This window comes from Leopardus geoffroyi, chromosome B1 (assembly GCF_018350155.1).
Source record: "Leopardus geoffroyi isolate Oge1 chromosome B1, O.geoffroyi_Oge1_pat1.0, whole genome shotgun sequence".
NCBI lineage: Eukaryota > Metazoa > Chordata > Mammalia > Carnivora > Felidae > Leopardus > Leopardus geoffroyi.
Window position 1 is genome coordinate 121,574,044 of NC_059327.1, and position 23,389 is coordinate 121,597,432.

The 23,389-nt window shown below is 40.3% G+C and overlaps 1 long non-coding RNA gene across 1 annotated transcript in view; it reads right to left on the reverse strand.

Moving 5' to 3' along the window:
* Positions 1–12,409, reverse strand: part of LOC123594867 — a 66,805-nt gene extending 54,396 nt beyond the window's left edge. The window contains exons 1-2 of the long non-coding RNA XR_006710917.1: positions 12,115–12,409; positions 2,354–2,446 (exon numbers count right to left, since the gene is read on the reverse strand). This is a non-coding gene — a long non-coding RNA (uncharacterized LOC123594867). The remainder of the gene's footprint in view (positions 1–2,353; positions 2,447–12,114) is intronic.
* Between the last annotated feature and the right edge of the window lie 10,980 nt (positions 12,410–23,389).

Below are 23,389 nucleotides of genomic sequence, written 5' to 3' on the forward strand. Positions count from 1 at the left end.
TACCCTGTGCTCAGGTACCTTCTCCACTTAGTAGACAAGAAAACTACCTCTTCCATCTTAAAGTTCAGAGTTATTTTAAATTAAAAGGAATAAAAATCCAGAATGCCTTGAATTCCTCAGTAGAAATATGCTACATGGGTGTGAAGTCCCTAAATTATATGTGTCTCCTCTTCTGTAGCCTAACAGCTGGCACAGAAATGGCAAAGGATTGACTTAGATCCAAATTAGGGTTGCTATGGACAGTAGGCTGGTCCTCTGAGCGGAGATTTACAAAATTCATGTTCTGTAAGAATACAGAACTGTCACCATTAATGCAGATATAACCATAATAATAAAAAGCAGCCACCATGCACGTTTTGTTGGACTCCTGCACGAATGCTGACTGAAAATCAGGTGATGCTACAAAGCCTCCTAAGACTTGGAACGTGGGCAGGTACCAGTTACTAGCTCACAGGATTGTTACAACACATGCAAATATAACATAAGTACTTTTATTATTTTCCTAGTTATGTAAATAATTCTGTGTTTAGAAGCTTCATCTTGGCAAGATGAAGCAAGAATGCAATCTACAAGAGAGCAAGAACGCAATCTACAAGAGAGCAAGAATCAAATGCAGGATGTTCACCATAACATCCTACTTTCCGGTTTCAGTGATGTCTGGGTATCCTGTAATATCATCACATCCTCATTCAAGAATGAATAAAAAAGGGGTGTCTGGGTGGCTCAGTAGGTTAAGCAACCAACTCTCGATTTCAGCTCAGGTCGTGATCTCACGGTTGGTGGGACCGAGCCCTGCATGTTTGGTGGGAGTGAGCCCTGTGTTGGACTCTGAACAGACAGTGTGGAGCCTGCTTAGGATTCTCTCTCTCCCTTTCTCTCTGCCCCTCCCCCACTTGAGGGTGCAGGCATGTTCCCATGCTCTCTTTCTCTCAAATTAAATGAACATTTTTTTAAAAAGAATGAATAAACAAAATCATTGATTTGAAATATATGTAATAAATCCTATTGTTAGACCCTATCATGCCTGGGCCTTGATAACGCCCGGAACATAACAGGCACCAGAGCAGCTCTCATGGTTTGTCTTAAACTCCATGAGACCAGGGATCATCTCTTGCTTGCAACACTTAGCACGGCTTCCTGAATATGATAAATACTCACTACCTCCCCTACCAACTCAGGCAAACTTAGTGGACCTCTGAAAGATTAATGAGTGTAGTTTGATCAAAATAACAACAAAATAAGATACTGATTTAAATTTTAACCCTGGATCCATGAATCCAGGCATGCATTAAGACTTTCTAGACCTCATTTTTTTCTCATCAGCTCAGGACATAACCTCTAAACTCCCCCCTCTTTCCATGGCCTCTTGAAATGCCCCTATTAATCAGAATTTGTTTAGGTCTCTAGGCAGAGAAAGAGAGAGGCAGAAATATGATATATGTGTATATATGTATATTCCATGTACATACATGTGTGTATATATCATACGGTAGACCTTATGTTTCAGAAAAATGGTTAGCATCAGTAGAAATGTATGCCCTTCAACCAAAATCAATTTTCCTCTCCTGACATCTATATACCAGTCCTGGCAAAAGATTTTCATTGGCCTTCCTTCAGTCATGACTCCACTCTTCAGAGGCATCAAGTAGCCTGGGATATAAGAGTAGGTCACATTTTCATCACTGTGGCAGGAAGGGAGCTGGGGGTGCTGGCACCTGGATGCCAAGTGAGTTGATTGAAAATATGTCCAGAACCACATGGGGAGTAAGGCAATTTCCTGAAAGAACAGATGCAGAGCAAACAAAAATAACATATGGCTCCTGCCATTGCTTTATAATCCCCTTTTTATGTTAATGAAGTTTTACTATTTAAAGTTTGTTCACATTCATTTTTTCATGATTATTTGATTCAACTTCATCTTTCAGTTGAATGGGAGCTCTGGCTAAACGTACAAGGTCTCAGGTAGCTAGAAAAGAAGCATTGCCAATCATCTCAGTTACGGGATCTGAAGCAATAGTCGTGCTCTCTAAAACAAGTGTTATAATATAAATGGTAATGTGGAACAGTGGAAAGAACATGGGCATTGAAATTAGGCTTTGCCTCTTATCAGCTGATGACCTTGAGCAACTTACTTAATGTCTCTGACCTTGTTTCCACATCTATAAATTATAGTAATACCCATTTCGTAGGATTTTCTCAGCTTGTGAAGGCATAGGATGTAAGGTACCAGAATTTTCCAAGTCTGGGTCATATTTCCATCATGGTGGCAAGAAGGGAACTGGTAATATATACATCACACACACACACACACACACACATATAAGAGAGAGAGAGAGAGAGAAAATTCACTCACACATTTATGGAGGCTGAGAAGTCCTATGATCTGCTTCTACAAGCTGAAGGTCCAGGAAAGTCAATGAGATAGTTTCAGTTCAAGTCCAAAGGCCTGAGAAGAGGAGAACCAATGATGTAAGTTCCAGTCTGAAGATAGAAAATGAATATGCATGCTCAAGCAGTCAGGCAGAGAGTAAATTCTCCCTTCCTCTATCTTTTTGTTCTATTCAGGCTTTCAGTGGCTTGGATGATGCCCACCCATGTTATGAAGACCAATCTGCTTTCTCAGTCTACAGATTCAAATGCTAATCCCAAATGAACAACACAGGAAACAACAGGTGTTGGTAAGGATGTGGAGAAAAAGGAACTCTCTTACACTGTTGGTGGAAATACAAACTGGTATAGCCATAGTATGAAGGTTCCTCAAAAAGCTAAAAATAGAACTACCCTATGACCCAGCAATTACACTACTAGGTATTTGCACAAAAGATACAAAAATACTGATTTAAAGGGGCAGATGCACCCCAATGTTTATAGTGGCATTACAAACAATAGCCAAATTATGGAAAGAGCCCAAATGTCCATTGACTGATGAATGAATAATGAAGAACTGGTGTATATATATATATATATATATATATATATATATATATACACACACACACAATGAATATTACTCAGCCCTCAAAAAGAATGAAATCTTGCCATTTGCAACAATGTGAATGGAGCTAGAGTGTATTATGCTAAGTGAAACAAGTCGGTCAGAGAAAGACAAATGATATCACTCATCTGTGTAATTTAAGAAACAAAACAGGTGAACATAGGGGAAGGAAAGGAAAAAAAGAGAAAGGGTGGCAAACCATAAGAGACTTTCTTAACTATAGTAAACAAATCAAGGGTTGCTGGAAGGGAGGTGAATGGAGGGGAAGGGCTAAATGGATGACGGGTATTAAGGAGGGCACTTGTGATGAGCACTTGGTGTTGTATGTAAGTGATGAATCACTAAATTCTACCCTTGAAACTGATGTTACACTATATGTTAACTAACTAGAATTTAAATAAAACCTTGGAAAAGAAAACAAAAACAAACACTAATCTCATCCAGAAACACTCTCACAGACATACACAGAAAATAATGGTTAACTAAGTTTCTGGGGATTCCGTGCCCAGTATTAACACATAAAATTAACCATCACAACCACCCACTAATGGCTTCTCGGTCCATGTTGAAAAGCTCAACTGGAAGGGTTTATAGGAAAAAGTGGGTAGAGCCACCCTTGGCATATGTGACCTCCCAAGCAGTTTTGAAAAGCGATCAAATGGAATTTGTGATGAGGTTAAGACAAAGCCAGGTGGCCATATATGTCTAGAAAATGTAGCCTCAAAACTGAGACGTGGCTCGAGAACCAGGAGCATTTCAGAAGCTTCTGGGTAAAGGTAACAGAATAATAGAACCAATGTCATATAAAAAATGTTCATCAAATGTTGGCCTTCTCAGAACATCTCATTTAAAACAGACCTCTTAGTTTGTTTTTCACTTTTTCCCCAGGACCTGGAACAATGTTGGGCCTGTAACGGACTCTCAGTAAATACATGTTGAATGAAAGGAAGAAAGAAAAGCACAGAGGAAGGAGGGAGAGAGAAGGAGAGAAATGTTCATGATTCAAATCAGAAAACCAGTAGAGAAGCAAAATGAGTTATATAATGGAGAATTCAACTGAAGCATTGTGCAGCTAAAAACAAACAAACAAACAAATCTAATAAATCACTAACTCACTTTGCTGACAGTTAATTTTTAAGGCTAGGGATATGATGAAAGGCTGGTTTTAGGTATGAAGGAAACCATTAGCAGGTATCATTTAAAGACAAATGTATTAAAGTGATAGTTAAATTGCATAATTGTACCTAGTGAATTCTTACTTCAAGTCCAAAAGAAAAACAAATATATGGTACCCTGAGGCTAAAGAACTGAAATCTCCCTCATATCTTAATAGAAAATCATCCTCAAACCATTTGCTTGGTGCCTCCTGTGGGCTAGATGGTGTTTGGCTCTAATCTTGGGAAGTAATTATTACTGCCCTCACCCTATAGGAGAAACGTTAAGGTAAAATGACTTATCCAATGTCGCTGAGCTAAGGGGTAGCATGAGGTTAAAGTCCAAAGCTACCTAATTTAAGGCCTAGACATCTTCCTTTATGAAATACAGCAGATATGCTGCCTCTGTGGGATAGAAGAGTGTTCTCTCAAACCTATAACTACCTCTCTAAACATTAAAAGCCTAAAAACTCTATCAGGGCCTTATACACAGTATTGTTGAAAAGTTGCTTTCAAAATAAAGTGCTTTTATTTTAATCCTATTTGCCAATAAACTTTTATTATAACACTGAGCACACATTTCCATAGAAAAGCGAGGCCTAGGGCATAATAAAAACATTCTTACTCAAACAGAACTCTTTAAAAAATCATGTTCCAGAAAAAGTTAATGTATAATGATAAAATATTCATGTAAACCGAGTCACCCAACTCAAAAAAGCACAGAAATCGCATTTATGTCTGACAGTGGTTCCGTGGGCTAAAAAAGAAAACAAAGGCCAGAAGCTCACTGCCTTCAAAGTTATTCTTCTATGAAATTCTCTTTCTGATAATGCCACGTATAGCTCTCAGTGGCTGATACAGCTTTGTTTTAAAGCACCTATAGAAGCTGCTGGTTTCTAGAAATAAATGTGGGGAACTGGGCTGCAGGGGGGAATAAGACAGAAAAAAATTCAGAGGCTAAATTTCAAAATAAGTTGAAAGAGGACTAATGAGGAAATTGATTTCTAGAAACACACAGCCAAGAGCATCTGAAATGTGAGTCCTAACAGTCCTCAGGCAGCATGCCAGGCTTGCTCTTTATTTTATAAATTCAAAGAATTGTTGCATTTTAATGCCCAGAGGCAAGTGGAATCTTCCACTCCTTATTTCTGATGCAGAATAGAGGTCTGGAAAGGCCTAGCAATTTGTGCAGTGTAACACAGCTAGTTCGGAGAGTCTTTTGAGCCATTCTATTTGGGTAAGCATCTCTTGATAAGATTTACTTTTTCAAACTAAAAACTGTATCTCAACTAGCCTTAACACAGTAGGCAACATTAACACATTAGCCTAAATTCTTGATGGTTACCTTTTTTTTTTTTAATTTTTTTAATGTTTTATTTTATTTTTGAAAGAGAGAGAGACAGAGAGACAGAGCACAAGTCGAGGAGGGGCAGAGAGAGAGGGAGACACAGAATCCGAAGCAGGCTCCAGGCTCCTAGCTGTCAGCACAGAGCCGGATGCGGGGCTCAAACCCACCAACTGTGAGATCACAACCTAAGCCTAAGTCGGGTGCTTAACCAACTGAGCCACTCCGATGCCCCTTAATGGTTACCTTTTTGTCAAACTGTTAAAACAAAATGTTATCTGATAAAAACAATTTTTTTTTTCGAAAAAATTTGAACTCTTTGGAACAAAGATGTTTGGTAAATCTATAGATAACGTAAAGAATGTAAAGTTAGGCAGTCAAGCTCGTATCAGCAAGATTCAATAGCAAGATTTAGAGTAACCAACAGTATATCGCGATAGGATGGACGAGACAGTGTAGGAGAAGTCAGAACAGCTAGGATACTATTAACAAAATCCTTCTTTAACAGAAGCATGCCAATTGGCCCAGGATATACAGGGACCAATGTGGAGTGGAAAACAAGAAAAGATCAAAGTGCCATGGAAAATAGGAGCGAATGAGGAGTGAGAGATGAATCCATGCAACATAACACATTTCCCTGCTTTGGCAGCTTCGCAGCACCTACAGAAGACGGTCTGTCAATGGTCATGGACGGCGAGGGTTTCAGAAAGAAAACACTTAGCAGCTCTGCTACATTTTTTTTTAATTTAGAAACCACTCTGACGATCCTCTTGGGGATGTGAGTCTCCAAGAGTTAAGAGAGCACAGAGCTGAGGTTTCTGCTTCATATCTCCTTCCCTTTGCTGTGTTTCCTACACTGACCAGACACGCAGAGCCGAGAGATCATCAAGTAAACCAATATGCTCTGCACTATGTTCCTTAAATTTCGAAAGTTTTTTAGCATACCATTGGCAGCGCTTTTTATTATTATTTTAATTGTTTGCAATTTCATGTTGGACTTTAACATAGGCCATTTTCCATCCGTGTTGCCAGCAATAGAACTTGGTCAGCTGCCACCGTGAACTAGTTCCACACTATCTCTCCCCACTATCTGTAATGTGACCCAGTTTTGGTGAGAGAAAAGAGCTCCTGATCCTTAAGCATAGCAGCTTGAGGGAAGTTCTTTGCCAGACAAGGGAAGTGTCTGACCCTCCTGGAACCTCACGATGTGTAGGTCAAGTGCCACATCCTTAGAGTGAGTATTAGATTGTTGGACATAGGGAAAGGTCTCCTGGAAGGCCAAATTAAAAGACGGAGAGCAGTGCGTGTACTGATTAGTGCACCAGACTGGGATTCCACACACTGATGTGGCTTCCTGTGCCACTGGGGGGTAATTAGCGAGATGAAGGGACGTGGGACCAACACAATGGGACTGTGCTCAGGACCGGGCAACACCACTTAACTTACCTTGGGAATGTAAGGGAGTGAATCTCAATGAGCTTGTACTGTAGCATCTAAACATGGGAATGAACGTTAACCTTTCCAAGGCTGCTGTTTCATAGGAAGGGGTCGGTGAAAATGTCCTTTGTAAACTATAATATGGCTTATGGAGATTAGTTATTAATGCTACCAGGCAAAATCCTTTCCTTTATGAGGATACACACACATACACATGCACACACACACACTCAAGATGCAGACAGAACAATTTCAGTTAATAATTATTTCAATATGTTTTTATATCCTTGGCTCAAAGAGCTTAAAAGTATTCTCATATGAGTGTGATATATTCTATCAGTCTGATACTGTGTGAAATGAATTTGTCTTTGACAAAGTTAATTGAAGCATCACCTCACTGGTGCTAATGGGGAAGCCCTCCTGAATCTCCCACCTTATTCCGCTGACCAGAAACCGAAGGAAAGTGAAGGAGCAATTTTAAGGGTCCAAGTCATCTGCTGGATGCTGCAATATCCTTTCAAAAAGGGAAAACTTACATAAAAGAGCAAACATTGAATGATTCCACTTATATGAAGTATGTACGATAGGGACAGAAAGTGAAATAGTGGTGACCAGGGGCAAGGCAGGGAAGATGGGGAATTATGGCTTAACTAGGTTCAGAGTTTCAGTTTGGGATGATGAAAAGTTCTCGAGATGGACGGTGGTCATGGTTGCACACAATGTGAATGTTCTAATGCCACTGAAGTGTACACTTAAAAATGGTTAAGATAGGGGCGCCTGGGTGACTCAGTCGGTCGCGGATCCAACTTAGGCTCAAGTCATGATCTCGCGGTTCGTGTGTTCGAGACCTGCATGGGGCTCTGTGCTGACAGCTCAGAGCCTGGAGCCTGCTTCAGATTCTGTGTCTCCCTCTCTCTCTGACCCTCCCCCGTTCATGCTCTCTTTCTCTCTCTCTCTCTTTCAGATTCTGTGTCTCCCTCTCTCTCTCTGCCCCTCCCCCACTCATGCTCGCTCTCTCTCTCTCTCTCTTTCTCGCTCTCTCAAAAAATGAATAAACATTAAAAAAAATTAAAAGTGGTTAAGATAGTAAAATCTATGTTGCATACATTTTACCACAATAAATGAAACAGAAAATTTTATTTTAAATGTTTGGGCCACTTCATATGGAATAACTGATTTGATTGAGGTCTTTAAGGAATTGTCACATGCACAGAACTAAAAGATATAGATCATGTTTTATCACATCTCATTAAGAAAAGAAAAACAGTTACTGGTGAAGACTTTTTTATTCCATGGTCACTTCTAGACTGGCATGAAGCCAAAGCAAAGTTTAAAAAGAGAGAAAGAGATTCACGCGAATCGAATAGTCCATATTTTACTAAAACATGGCATTGCTACATCTAAGTATACCCTGTTCCCTGAAAGAGAGTGGAGACAATTTTATCAGCTAGAAGTGAACTCCATAATACTGGAAAATTTACAGAAAAAAAAATCATGAGTAGGACTAATAAAACAATATGGTACCCAGAGCATAAAGGACATTTATGTTACACTGCTTGTAGCCAAGATAAATGTATGCACAAGAAACAGCAGGGCTGAACCCATTGTGGAAAATTTTGATATTTTCACTACAGAAGAAAGCAAGGAGAATTTTTAGTTAGATATAAGGACAGTAAATGTAAAGCAAACTTCAAAACCATATGAAGAAAATTATTAACTTTCTATCATCATCACTAGAAATCACTAGATGATAGAGGGGTATCTGGGTTCCTCAGTCAGTTAAGTGTTCTACTCTTAATCTTAAGCTCAGGTCTTGAGCTCAAGGTTGTGAGTTCAAGCCTCACACTGGACTCCACACTAGACATGAAGCCTACTTAAAAAAAAAAAAAAATAGATGATAGGGGCACCTGGGTGGCTCAGTCAGTTAAGCGTCCAACTTCAGCTCAGGTCATGATTTCGCAGGTCTGTGAGTTCGAGCCCCACATCAGGCTCTCTGCTGTCAGCTCAGAGCCCACTTCAGATCCTCTATCTCCCTCTCTCTGACCTCTCTGCTTATGTAGGTGCACTTGCTTGTAGGTGCACACACACACACACACACACACACTTGCTTATGTAGGTGCACACACACACACACACACACACACACGTGTGCACTCTCTCTCTCAAAAATAAATAACCATCAAAACTTTTAAAAAGTAAACGATAGAGAAAATAAGACATTCTTTCTATTATTCAAAGAGCTGTGGCATCTGAGCTGAGTTAGTACAGTCTATTTCAAAACAGGATATTGGTGAAACCATAGGTATGATATTCTAACTGGAAGGGGAAAAAAGGACAAAATTAATTCAGATCAAGTCAATTCCTTGAAAAGGAGTCACTCATTATGTTCATAAAAACAAGCCTATTCCCAATCTAAGAGTCATCCCAGTAGATTTTGTGCAATAGTGGAAACTCCAATGCCCTCACTAAATAAATGGAAGGGTCAGATTGTTTCCTTCCGTAAAACAGAGGCATACTTTTGATATAAGCGGTTTATTTATTTCAGTCGCTGCCTTGAAGGCTTTTCTTTTTAATAAACAATACCTGCTCCAAATATCTCCATGTTTTTTATCTGCAAAAAGTTGTAAGTTGTTTTACCCGAGTGCCTAAGAACCCTTGCTAAACTCTGAATGTGGCAACAGAGAAGAAAGAAATTGTATCTTTGAGCCCTTGGGGGCCCGAAAGCTCCTCGCCTCGCCTCGGGGCACCAAGAATAACTAAGATACACCACGCCCACAGGACGTGAGTGCTTCAGGGCCAATCTCCCGGGGAGCAGGTAGATTTCTTCCAATTCTTCACAACATAGAAGTCTCTGCCATCCAAATTTTGTTTCCCTTGTTCTCTTTTTCCTTTGCTCTACCAACATGGTAGTTTGGTCCCAGAGGAGCAAGATTTCATTTCTTTCCTAATCTTTTTTCCCCCGCTGTTTACACCTTTTTCTGCTTTGCTATTGAGGTAGCTATGCCAATTCTAGTTCTTTGGTGGTTTTCTTGTTTGTTATCTTACTCTGGGAATTGGATTTATTGATCCAGCGACTATCCAAAAGCCAGACCAAAAAAAAAAAAAAAACAAAAAACAAAAAACAAAAAAGAACATAGTTCTATTGGTTTTCTTTTTTCTTCTAATATAAATAGAGATTACAGTTTCTTCCTTCACGAATTTAAAATTCAAAAATCAATCTGTCTTATCTACTGTCTTACCAGAATGGCGGTAAGTCCAAAATACTTGCTAGGTACTAAATAATTTTTGTCTTCACAATTTTGTTTTTCACTTGGTCAAAATTAGATGCGCGTTGTTAGGTGCTGAGATGCCTACCCTCATGCTCATAGGCAGACACACATGTCCGTGTGCAACACTACGCACCCATCTTGGTTTGAGTCCTTAACATGCTCTCCGGAAATTCTAACAAGACTTTCTCATAAATATAACTCCAGTAACTAATGCCTAAGAAAAGACAATGTGTGGATGTAAATACACATCTACAAAGTGTTATGAACTCACTTATGGGGCATTCTCAATCATAAACAACCATATCCTTTGTCGCGTTTGTTGCTGAAATGCACAATAGTAGCAGGCACAACACACAAAGCCGAAAGGAATGAGAACATTTGGCTCATGTAAAGGGTAAACAGATTTTCCAAATATATTATTTCTCAAGGAAATAACCTGGAATGTGAGAAATGAATGGAAAGAAGCACGGTTATTAATGCATTTTCTTTTTCAAAATCCTGAAAGCCAGCCATATGTTCCACATTATGAATATGCAGATGGTCTCAATGCAGTTATTTTTCTCTAATTAAAACCATCAGGGTAAAATAATGCAGTAGTTTAGGAAGCTGAGTCAGCTGGGTCTCTTTCTTCCCTGCTCCAGAGGTGCACCAAAGCCTCTACATGTCTATATAATTTGGGGATCCTTGCTGGTAAATGAAAAAGAGAGGCAAGCAAAGTGGCAGGAAGAATAGCTGCTTTACTCTTGCACACTTTGCGATAAATCGTGCACTTGGCGAAGAAAATGCATCTCATAAATAGAGATCTCTTAGATATTTTTTGTGTAGAGCCCACCTTTGGCATTTCATAAGCAATAACTTCTCTGAATCCAGCATTCTTTCCAGGTCCGCCCTTGATCCAACACAATGTCGTCGAAATCAAGTGTATCAAGTTAACCCGTCAGCTTTGCCTACATGTCCCCTCGGTGGCAGCTCAAGCTGAGCTGGGCCTGGCTGAATTGCTCAAGGCCAACGTTTGACATTCTATCGTAAGGTACCTTGAACTCCTCTTTGATCGGGATGGACGATGGATGACATGTGTATGAACTATCACTGCGCTTGTTTTTCATCTGCAAACAACTCTAACAAAAGGATTCTGTCCCAGCTTTTTCTCTCTCCCCTTTACCGTTTTCATAACTGTGGTCCTGCAGCTACTACCATAGTCCTATCTGATTTTTAAAGCCATTGTTAGGAAGGCAGACCTAGGAGTGGAGAAATGAGCCTTATGAAGGTAAGCTTAAGTTTAAATTCATATGGGTACTTTGCCTGACATCATTATTCTGATGAAGCCCTTTTCTTTTAACACATACATATGTTGGGAAACGTGGGGCTCAATCTTCATCAAAGGACTAGTTTCAAAAAAAACAAAGAAAAGAAAAAATGTGTTGATATATACACAATATCCAGAATAAGAAAATATATAAACAGAAGGTAGATGAGTGGTTACTAAGGCCTGGGATGAGGGGTGGTGAAAAGTTTGGGGGAGGGGGGGTGATATCATAAGGGAAGGGGCTTTTTGAGGTGATGAAAATGTACTCAAATTGTGGGGGTGGTTGTACAACTCTGTGAATATACTATCAACCAATGAATTGTATACATTAAAAAAAAAAAAAAAAACAGGTGTAGGAAAAAGAATGTATGGGAGGAGGCCACTCTTTTAAAGGACCATCACCGAACCAGAATTTTCATGAACTCTCCAATCCTATCTAGCTGAGCTGCTCATTACAACCTGGGCTGCCAGAGAAGGACGGGAGCCTCAGAACAGCACAATGAGATGGAACCATGCACACCCACTCACTTGGAGGGTGGCCTTCTCTGTAGGAACTCTGAATCCTGAAATGTAAACGATTTCATTTAAAATGAAATAATAATCCTTACCTTAACTGAGTCACGTGAAAAAACAATCACCACCACCGCAAGACCATAATAGATGTAAACTTCATGCTCATCAAATTTCACCCAGGCACTGGAACAAACACAGCTCTGAACTTGAGAAAAGGCAAAGGGAGGAGCCTGAAGTCTGACGCTTATTTAAAATGTTTCTTCCAGGAAGCACTCAGAGGGAAGGTCAATATTCTGCACAGTGGAGTATTACCTACCTTTTTCTAACACATGTGCGTCTATCTGAAGACTTCACCAGTCTGAACCAGAATTACGTGTTGCATAATTTATTTTTCGGGGCAAAGTGGAACTACAAATACTTAAGGTCTATTTGCAAAAGTCATGTTGGCTGAATCTTCCAAAGGTTCACTGAGACGTAAGAAGATCTGCCTAAATAGGTCCAAGCGGACTACTGCAAAAGCAGCTTGGGAGGACAGAGATTTGGGACATTTTGTACATCTCTCCTAGTGTCTTACTGCTCCTGAAAGTTACTAAGCTCTCCCTTCACACTCACCTTTCTGTACTTTGTTTGTGACTCTGGGGCTAAGACTCTGCAGCCCAAGGTGATGCTTTGCCAGTTAAACTCTGCCATTAGGGGGCAAGGGGAAGATGGGAAGGTTGGAACAGAGAGAGGGCATTGGCTCCTCTTGTCTGCTTCCCGAATCTCTTTTGTCCTCTGCCCTTGTTGGGCTTTGACTTTATTAGCATCCTTGAGCAATACTTCTTCAGCCCAGCAGTGGCCATCCCTTCCAGTAGTAGAAATCTAAGGCTCTAAAACTCAGGGAAGTAGCCTCATGGTTCCACTTCAGGAATTCTAGAGCCAGTCTTGGCATGCCCTTTCCAAGACTCCAGCCCCAGCTGACCAATACCCATTCTTAGTGCCCCAGCCACAGAGGATCCCTTCTCTGAACTCAAAGATATCAGTATGGAGGTACCATCACACCTCTGAGGCCACCTTCTCTAAGACTTTCTGTTCAATAATCTCAACCTCTTCCTTTGTTTTTCTACCCCTAAAAGTGGTAGCTGCTTCCTCCAGGTTGGTCCATCTGCGTAATTTGCAGAGTCCAGTGAAAATTGAAAATGTGGACTACTTGTTCAAAAATTACTAAGAATTTTAACATGGCAACAACACAGCATGAAATCACTCATGGGTCCTTCTAAATTTGAGGGTGCGAACACAGGAGTCACACACACATAACGAGAGCCCTACCGATAGCAGACTACCTCTGGACCACAATAATGTTCATTTTTGGCATTTTCAGTTCATTAAGTCCAAATTAATAATTGTTCACATTAAATTCTCTGCTAAAATAATTAGTGTAGTTTCAGCCCTGAGACTGGATCCTCGCCAAGACCCTATATTTCTGTGTTTCCTGGTGAAGGAGTGATGAAAGGGTATCTCCAGAGTGACAGTGGGACTTTTTTTCTGCACCATCTCCTAACAGAAAAGAGAACTCAGACTTCAAGTTCCACCCTTCATCTTGGGGTTCTTAGGATCAAAGTCCAGGAATCCATGGTTTAAACCATCCTGACACATTTCATTCATGTCTATATCCTAGCAATATGGCCACCAACATTCTAAACATTCATGGTCCCTGAAACATAGCAGTACAGGATCCTGAGTGAATACAGACACAAGTAAACTAACTATATGTGTGTTGACTCCCTCAATAATTACTTAGATTTAAAAATCTAATAAGTGGAAACTACTTAGAAAGAAGTTTAGATTCCTCAAAGCCTTTGGCAAGTTGAAAATCAAATCATGCAGTAGTCAGCATTACCTTCAATAATCATTTCTCAAACTGATAAAACATTGCATCCATCTCTTTTACCTCATTTAGGGGCAGAGAGAAATTCCTTTGGGCAGCAGAGACTAACAGAAAGGCTATCAACTATTAACTTGAGTTCTGTCAAGGAGGGAAGCTCTTTAGTCAAGCATTCTCAACTGAAGACTCTGCAGAATGAAGCACCCTCAAGTCCCGGTTATTAAAAATAAAACTTACTTTACTCAGTAGTAATAGGAGTGAAAAGCACCAAATACTCATGCCACCGTCACTGTGTGACTGAATGCAGTTATACTACATTATTCCAGAGCTCTGTCAATAAATCCAAGCATCTGATACCACTGTAGAGCTACCAATTATTAAACACTTATTATTATGTGTCATCCTGGGTCAGCATTTCAGCACAGAGTTTCTTATTTATCATCATAACAACTCCAAAACTGGTATAATTATGCTCCCATTACTTGGGAACCAAGGATCAGATTGGTTAAGAAACACTCAGGTGGCCATGATTAGTAGTAACTCCAGGTAATACATCACAGAATTTTTCTCAATTTCTTTAATTTATTTATTTTTTTAGCTTACCTGTTTATTTTGAGAGAGACTGTGTGTGCATGGGAGAGGGCTAAGGGAAAAGGAAAGAAAGACAATCCCAGGCAGGCTCCTCGCTGTCAGCACGGAGTCCCTTGTGAGGCTTGAACCCACGAACCATGAGATCATGACCCGAGCCGAAACCAAGCGTTGGATGCTCAACCGACTGAGCCACCTAGGAGCCCCCTTCTCAATTTCTTTTAGAAACAAAACCAAATTTCCCCAGATATTTTTATATCATTTCAAATTATTCAAGTTATTATCAAGTTATTCTCTGAGAGCGGTGGTTTACCTTTTGTGATGAATTAACTTAGTAGATCACTATGATCCACAATATTGTTTCTGTAATCAATAATATTAAAAATAATGGTAAACATATGGCTTGGAATTTGCATCTATGAATAAACATGGAAAACATTACTGGAAAGTTTGGTGGGTGCTGAATTATCTGGCTAAAGGAGGCGGTAGGTAGTCCACCCAGAAAGGCATAGAGCAGCTTTACCTCTGCAGATTCCTAAATCTGCAAGTCTCTTTAAAACCCAAGTGGAAAAACTATGTGTCCAATCAAGCACGGTGAGCACAATTTGGAGCCTTTCTTTACTAAACATGTACGTTTTAGAAATGTAAAGAGGGTAAGGGAAAAACCTGCAGAGTCTCAAAACTCAGGGAAAGTGCCTATGAAGGTTAGTCTTATTATGCAGAGTGATGGCAAGCAATGGGATCATTAAAACCATCTCGATGCATGCAGGAGGACTTTTCCCCAAAGAGCTGCAAATAATATCAATCAAATGGACGGGGATATTGGGCTGAGTCAGCAAACACTTCTCCCCCATGCCTCACCCATTAATTGCATATATTTGCACTTCTTTAACATCAGCAAACTTCTCAGTCTAGAATGGCTTTTTGAGATACAGAGCTCTGCTCATACTTGAATAATACACTCAAACTGCCTATGGTAAGGCCCGAACTATATTACCTGAAAATGTATTTAATGCAGGGACTGCATTTCTAATCACCCCTCCATATATCCTACTTTCCGTTTGAGCAAGGCCATTAACACTCTCATAAAACCTTTGGTGTAAGAACTTTCTCATGCCATTAACCACCCCTACTCTACAGAAGTGTGTATACAGTGTTCTTTAAGCTGTATATGCCTGTATTTACTCATGCTCATCTCAACCATATAACTAATCCTCAAAAACGTATCAAAGAACACATAGGGGGTAGGGATAGGAATAGGCAGAAAAAAATGAAAAGAGAGTTCTAGAATAGGAACAACTAGTATTTACAAAACTGGTACTTATGTTACTTCACTTAGTCTCTACAGCACCTCTAAGGTGTAAGTACTATCGTTATCCCCATTTTACAGTCAAGGAAATAGAGAGTTACAACTTGCCCTCACTCACACGACTGAGAAGTTTGAATTGTGACTCAAACCCAGGTAGCCTAACTCCAAAGTTCATGCTCTTAATTATAATGTCACAAGGCCTTTTGTTACAAGTAAAAGTGTTTTTTTTTTTTTTTCAACGTTTATTTATTTTTGGGACAGAGAGAGACAGAGCATGAACCGGGGAGGGGCAGAGAGAGAGGGAGACACAGAATCGGAAACAGGCTCCAGGCTCCGAGCCATCAGCCCAGAGCCTGATGCGGGGCTCGAACTCACGGACCGCGAGATCGTGACCTGGCTGAAGTCGGACGCCTAACCGACTGCGCCACCCAGGCGCCCCCAAGTAAAAGTGTTTTGAAAGAGTATTCTAACAGGCCCCAAAACCTAAGTGACTATTTTTCTACTCAAGTCTATAATCAAGCAGGAACCAAAATGACAGGTTTTTTCAAACCTGCTCCTGACTATCTTACAGAGACAGACAGACAGATAGATAAATAGATGGAATATATAATGTATATATTTATGTATATAAAATAAATTAGCTCTCAATACCTTCATAGTTTCTAGAAAAAAGTAAGTCAGAAAAATAGTGTGAGAATTTTTTTAAATAAAATAATGCTTTTTTCCAATCATGCCATTATATATCAACTGAGATGCACTATTGGGAATAAAGAATAAGAGTTAAAAAAGAATAAAAGAATAAAAAGAATAAAAAAAACTGGAAAGAATTTAACATAGAACTGCAGAAGCAGGCTGAACAACTCAAGTCCTGCATATTCAGAATCAAGGTAACACTTTCTGCGGTGTTCCATTCCTTGAACATTGGAATAGCCATATATTTACCTGTAAATAGAAAATTCCAAAGCTTTACTTTCTGGGTTTTTTTTTAAGTTTATTTATTTATTTTGAGAGAAAGAGAGAAAGTGGGAAGGACAGGGAGAGGGAGAGAAGGAGTCCCAGGCAGACTCTGAGCTGTCAGCACAGAGCACATGCAGAGCTCGATGCGGGGCTCAAACTCACGAACCACGCACGAGATCATGACCTGAGCCAAGATCAAGAGTTGGATGCTTAACCAACTGAGCCACTCAGGCGCCCCACAAAGCCTTATTTTTTAACAGCATTCTCATAGCGGGGGTTATCTCTACTGACCGTCTTGGACTTTCACTATCACAAGTAATCAAAACTGGGAAGTAAGACTATTTCAATATATTTTATGCAATCCTAATGGAGTAACAGTTTGGGGGCCTTGGGTATGGGCAGGGATTTAACCGAAGCTAAAAATATGAATATGTTTCCAGATCTCTCTTAGCAATTCACAAATGAGAGGGAAAGAGATAGACACACACTAAATAACATGAATAACAGGCAATCTCAGACATGCGCTGGTCTGGAGAAATAGCAGAAGGAAGACAGGAGCAGAAGGGTTTCTGAAATGGGGAAAGTTGAGATGCTTGGATATCAGTGGCAAGAGACATGGGAAGAGGGCATCTGGAGAACAGTCCGTACCAGCCAAGATGTGGGGGTCCAGAGACAGGAAAGAGGTCAGCATAGGACCCTGAGAAGCTGGTGTGTCAGGTGGGTGGATTGTGGAGTTGTCAATAACCTGAAAAGAACTCACCAGCAGACTGGAGGAAGTCATGTCCTTAGCTAAGAAAGCTGAACTTTTCCCAACAATCAGATAGAAAAGGCCAAGTTATAAAAGCATGTGGTTAACTTCTAACTATCCAACTCTGTTTTGAAAGCGAGCAAGATCTAAATAAAAACAGTAGCAATAACTAACTAGACAGTCCTTTATTCACTGATTCCACAGAATTTTTGAGTGTGAAAATTGATTCCTAATGTGTGATACAATGGATCCAGAGTCAGTAGAAACAAGTTCTAGCTGTAATTACTTAAATTATTTATGAAGTGACCTTGGACAATCACCCTGGGGCTCTTCTGGGCCACAGTTACCTTAGCAATAAAGTTAGCTAGCTAGATTTGCAGAATGATCCTGTCTAATCTCTCCAGTTCTGGGAAAGTGACTCAGGGGAGGTTAAGGAAGTCAAAGCCCTCACCCCACCTTTTTATACATGAAACTTTACTCTATACATTGGGCTTCCACATTAACTTTCAGTTGAAGAAAGTGTTCTAAGTTTTAAAAACCATTTGAGACACACATGACTGTATCATTCTTTGATATCTCTTTATTTGATTTAAGTGTGCATTGCTTGTTAATATCTAAACACGACCCTTATATATGTCCACATGCTTTCACGAATGCGTTTGATAAGGTCTGACGTGAGTTCCAGTTTTGTTTCTTTGTCAAATGGGCTTTATGATACCTTTTCTCATATTCGTTCATGGACATATAGGTTGACAAAGAAACACTATAAATACAGAGCATGATTAATGGTATAAAAAAACAGAAACCAAGTAGGACTCTATGGAAGATGAGTTTCTGGCTTAGCCATTGTCCCAGCAGTTCTCAATTCCCTGGAAAATAACCACGGGGTGCCAAATTTGCCAAATCCCCTGTCTTGGCCCATTAATCCTCAGTGTCCCAGGGAGCATGGTTCACAGTGAGTTGCCTAGTCAGTAAAATGGCCAGCATACAGGGAATGAGTCGTAAACATTAACTGACAAGGATGAATAACTCTGCTTGACTTCCTGAGCAATTTAGTGACTTGGGCAAGGTCTAAAGGGGGAATGGCTGGGTCTGTAATTACAGAGAATATATTGATTCGAGTCCAGGGGTAGAGGTGGAGATATCCTCTCCCAGCAGCTAACACAGCCCACCTGGGTCATTTTTCTTTAGAAGTGCTGATTGCTCCATAGCTTTGCACATCCCTGCTAACCAGTGCAAAATCATCCTAGGCTAGGTCCCACTTGCTTAGGACTCTTTGCTAACTTTCAGATAGGAAATATGGACAGTTTGTGCTCATGTTTTAAGGTGTTACTTGAAACTTGTACCATATCCAGGAAGGAATTAGCCTGGCTAAGACAGCATCATGTGGGAGGTTCTGCTAACTGGTTCTGCCCATCCTGCAGATACCAGAAACTTAACTGTGATAGCCAGCAGGGCACTAATCAAATCCGGGGGTTCTCTTTATCTCAGACTTAATAACAAATCACAATGGATCAGTTTACAAAGATAAAGCCAAAACTAGGATTAGATATTTATTTTATTCTGCAGTTAACTTAGGTAGTCAACAAATTATAAAGGAAATTCTGATATACAGTGCAAATTCTGATATAAATTTCTAGTTCCTCACCATGACAAGATGGTAAAAATCCTTTGCTAGATAGGGCTGAGATATGGTTTCTGTTCTAACCTGGTGTGAATCTGGCTTCACCTCATATTGTCACATCCTGCTACCCTCTGCAACATCACCTATTCCTGTGCTCCACCACTCTGCTATGAAATAAGGCTCATTTTTATATTTGTATTACTAGGCACAGTCTCTGTTATTTGCTCCAAGTTCCAATTTTAACGGCAATATCTTTAGCAGGCTCATTGTTGAGAAGCTTTGTTGACTTCCGATAGACAATCCTTGTTACTACTTTGCCAGGAACAGTGTTAAGTTTGCCTACAGCGCATGCACACACATCGGCAATTTGTATCTCTCAAATGAGCACAGCCTGTTCCTCTGTGTTTTTCTTAATTACCATTAGGGCCACTCTGATGGTGCAAATTATAGCCTACTTGTTTGGATAAGAATTGAAACTTTCAATGTCAAGGCATACTTTTGAAAAAGTGGATTCTCCTCTGGAGCAGAAATGTTGAAACCACAAAAGTTCTATTGTGATGTTGTCAAATCTGGTTGTCTAGAGGCTTCTGTTTAACATGGACAACCCCTGAGCGCCTGAGTCTATATACAGTTGCTTCTTGAATACTCTAGATGGATATCTCTAAAGGAAAGTCCAAATCAGATTTTGAACAAAAATTCTTGAATTCTAGCTCACTTCTCAAACCTAGTTCCTCCCTCGGTCCTTCCCAACTCAGTAAAATGACACGAGGATTCAAACAGCAACCAAAGTAAAAAAAAAAAAAAAAAAAAAAAAAAAATGTAGGAGTCATCCTACCTTCCTCCCTTTCCTGTTTTTCTCAGCCCAAACCACCAACAGGAGTTCCGGGCTTGACCTTCAACGTATTTTCCACGCTCCCCCCCTTCTCTCCACCTGTGCAGCCACCATTCTCCATTCAACAGCCATCACCTCTAGCCAGCGCTGTGCTGTGGCCTCCCGACTGCTCTCCATACTCCCAAATCCACACCAACTGCAGATAGCCCTTATCAAACATGGCCAAGGCTGGAACCCATATCTACTGTAAGGTAACTTCCAATTAGGTTGGCTAGTCATATGTCATTATCTTTTCAATTCACAGGGCTGTGTGTCAGAGGTTCGAGAAAAGAAAGTTAGGATAGTAGTAGTCGTAGTAAACATATACTGCTCTTTTACCATGTGCCAGGCACCATTCTAAGCTTTATGCGTGCATTCCTTCACTTAATCTTCACAATAAACCGATAAAGTAGGTATTTTATTATGCTCCTATTATATGTTGAGCATCTGTTACGCGGTTGGCTTGGGTTCTGTATCATGCGGGATACAAATAAAAGATACTGTACATTTCCTGACCTCAAAGGGAAGTTTTTCTTTTGTGGAAAGGCATTTAGAAATAAAACAAATAAGAGCATTTAAAAAGCCCGCAGCGACGTGTATAAACCATAGATCAGATCACTTGGCTCCCCCACGGAAAACTCTTCCCACTGCACTCCGAATAAATTCAAACTCGTACCATGGTCTTGCCCCCCTCTTTCCCCTGCACAGCTTTCAACCAAGCTCCAGTCACAAGAAGAAAGCTTTTCCCATTCCCTTCCCATAGAACTTTTTTTTTAATATTCAATTTTATTTTTTTAATGTTTATTTATTTTGACAGAGAGAGAGTTGGGGAGGGGCAGAGAGAGAGAGAGAAAGAGGGAGAATCCCAAGCAGGTTCTGTGCTGTCAGCACAGAGACCAACAGAGGGCTCTATCTCACAAAACGTGAGATCATGACCTGAGCCGAAATCAAAAGTCGGATGCTTAACCAAATGAGCCACCCAGGTGCCCCACCATGGAACTTGGGATAGGCAGCACCTTCTCACTCCTCAAGTCTCGCTTCAACTGTCACCTCCTTCCCTGCCATAGTGTGTATAGTAGCCACACTCCTCTAACCTGGTCACACTTTATCACGTTGCCCTAGCTATTTGCTACATTGCTTTTATCATTGTCTGATTTATCATATTTATTTATTGGTAATAGCCTGTCATCCACTCCTCGAATAAGAGCTCCGAGGAGACAGAAATGCGTCTGCTTCGTGCATCACTCGCTCTCCCAGCACAAGGCGGTAGGAGTTATAGCGCAGATTCATAAATATCTGATGACAGTGGGTGGCTACTGGGAAACTGACTCTGCCACTTACTGTGTCATCTTTGTAAAGTTATTTAGTCTATGTTTGCCTCAGTTTCCTCATCTATAAAATGACGACAACAACAGTATCTATCTCCTTTGGTTGTTGTGAGGGCTAATTAAAATAAAATGTGTAAAGCACTTACTTAGGAAAGCACTAATCAAGTGTTTATTATTATTATTATTATTGGAAAAATGACCCGCATCATGTAAACTCTATTATCAAGGAATCATTACCAGAAAACATATGAAATGTAAAAGGAATCTTGTGAAGATCATGCTTTAGCCAACAATAAAATTCTAAAAGGGGCATTTCTGAATTTACAGAAAGCGGTGGGGAACACGGATGTAATTAGGGTTTTGTGAGTCTCATCAAACTTTTTGTCAGAAGTTACTCCTCTTTCTCAACATAGATCTGAAACTAAATTCTCCAAGGCAAAGCACAGTACTTGCTACCAAAACAAACAAACAAAAAAGATTGGATTCAAGTCTAGAGGATGCACTTACGAACCATGCAAGCTGATCATTTACTCGCTCAGCCTCCATTCTTCCATCTGCCAAATAGTAATAGACAAATATCTAAAAAGGTACAGCATAGGGAAGATAGTCAATGAGAGTGTAATGGTGTCACGTGGTGACAGACGGTAGCTATACTTGTGCTGAGTATAGTATGACGTGTAGAGAAGTTGAATCGCCATGTTTGTACAGCTGAAACTAATGTAACACGGTGTGTCAACACTTAAATAACTTTTTTAAGGAATATCTGGTTCGTAAAGCTAGATGAGATTCATAACAACCTATATAAAAACACATTGCTTCTGTAAAGACTAGCAGGGAGTTGAGGTTGGCAGTGATGTCTCTTCATTTCCACTAAATTAATTGAGCCCCTCCTAGGCTAAGTGCTAGGGAAGTATTAGATGCTGAAGACACCTGGGACCACTGAGAATAAACCAGAGCCTTGCCGTCAAGGAGTTCAGAGCAGGGAGGCAAGACGGCCCTAAAAACAAAGTGAGCAATGTGATGACTGCGGCGAGGGAGGCAACCAGAGGTTGCTGGGGCTGGGAAATTAACTCCATCTGGAGTGGGTGGGAGGCATGCTGGGGAGGACTTCCTGATCTCCTCATCTGCTCTGATCCAAAGACTGATCTTGTGGTCAGGATCATTTCCAGGAGATCAGGAGAGTTCGGAAACTAATCTAGAGTTCTGGCTCTGTTTGAGGAACACCTAAGCTGGCCTTGACACACTCAAACCTCAAAGAAACTAAAACCCCACGTATTATATTCCAACTTGTAAGCTGACACGAGGGCCGCCTGGGCTTCTCGGAAGTTCTCTAAATTGGAGATCTAGAGCCAGAATAAACCACTTGGCTTTCTTGGAATGTCCATTATCCCTGCAATCACCTATTTGTCTGCAGAAATTCTATGCTTTACACAAGGCCCAGCCCAAATCTCCTCATCCCCAAGAATCCTTCTAGTGCTCTATCTGTGTTGATCTCCCTCAACCAATCACTCTTTGCCCCGATACATTTTTTAAGCCCCCAAATCCATCAGATCTTTCTTGTACTAGTTATCTGTGTTGTCACATGTTTCTTACATTTGACAGTAGAAGTTACCATAATAGAAATGTGCTCCTTTTGTGTTGTTTGTATTCTCTGTTCTAATGTTTTGCAGAGTAGATGCTCTGACCCCAATCCCAAACTCATATGCTGAAGACAAGGCCCTAAAAATGGACTGAATGCAGTATTTGAAATGAAATGGGTCTAGTATTTAGGAGAAAGGAAGGCAACAGGCAGAACACAGGTACATGCGTATGTAAATAACTGGGGGGAGGATTTCCGACCAACTATGTCACCATGATCTGCCTAAAACTCTTTCTGCAAAGCACTCACCTGACTAGAGACCCACTCCACTCAGAAAAAAAAAAAAAAAAGCAAATAGCACTTGGTAAGGTATCAATTATTAGAAGTTTTGAAGTTATTTTCAAAGACAAGCCAGATGCTAAGGATAACACATGCTACATGGGGAATCAGCAAAGCATTTGCCTTTTTTTGGTTATTAACTGAATAATATTGGAAATAACCT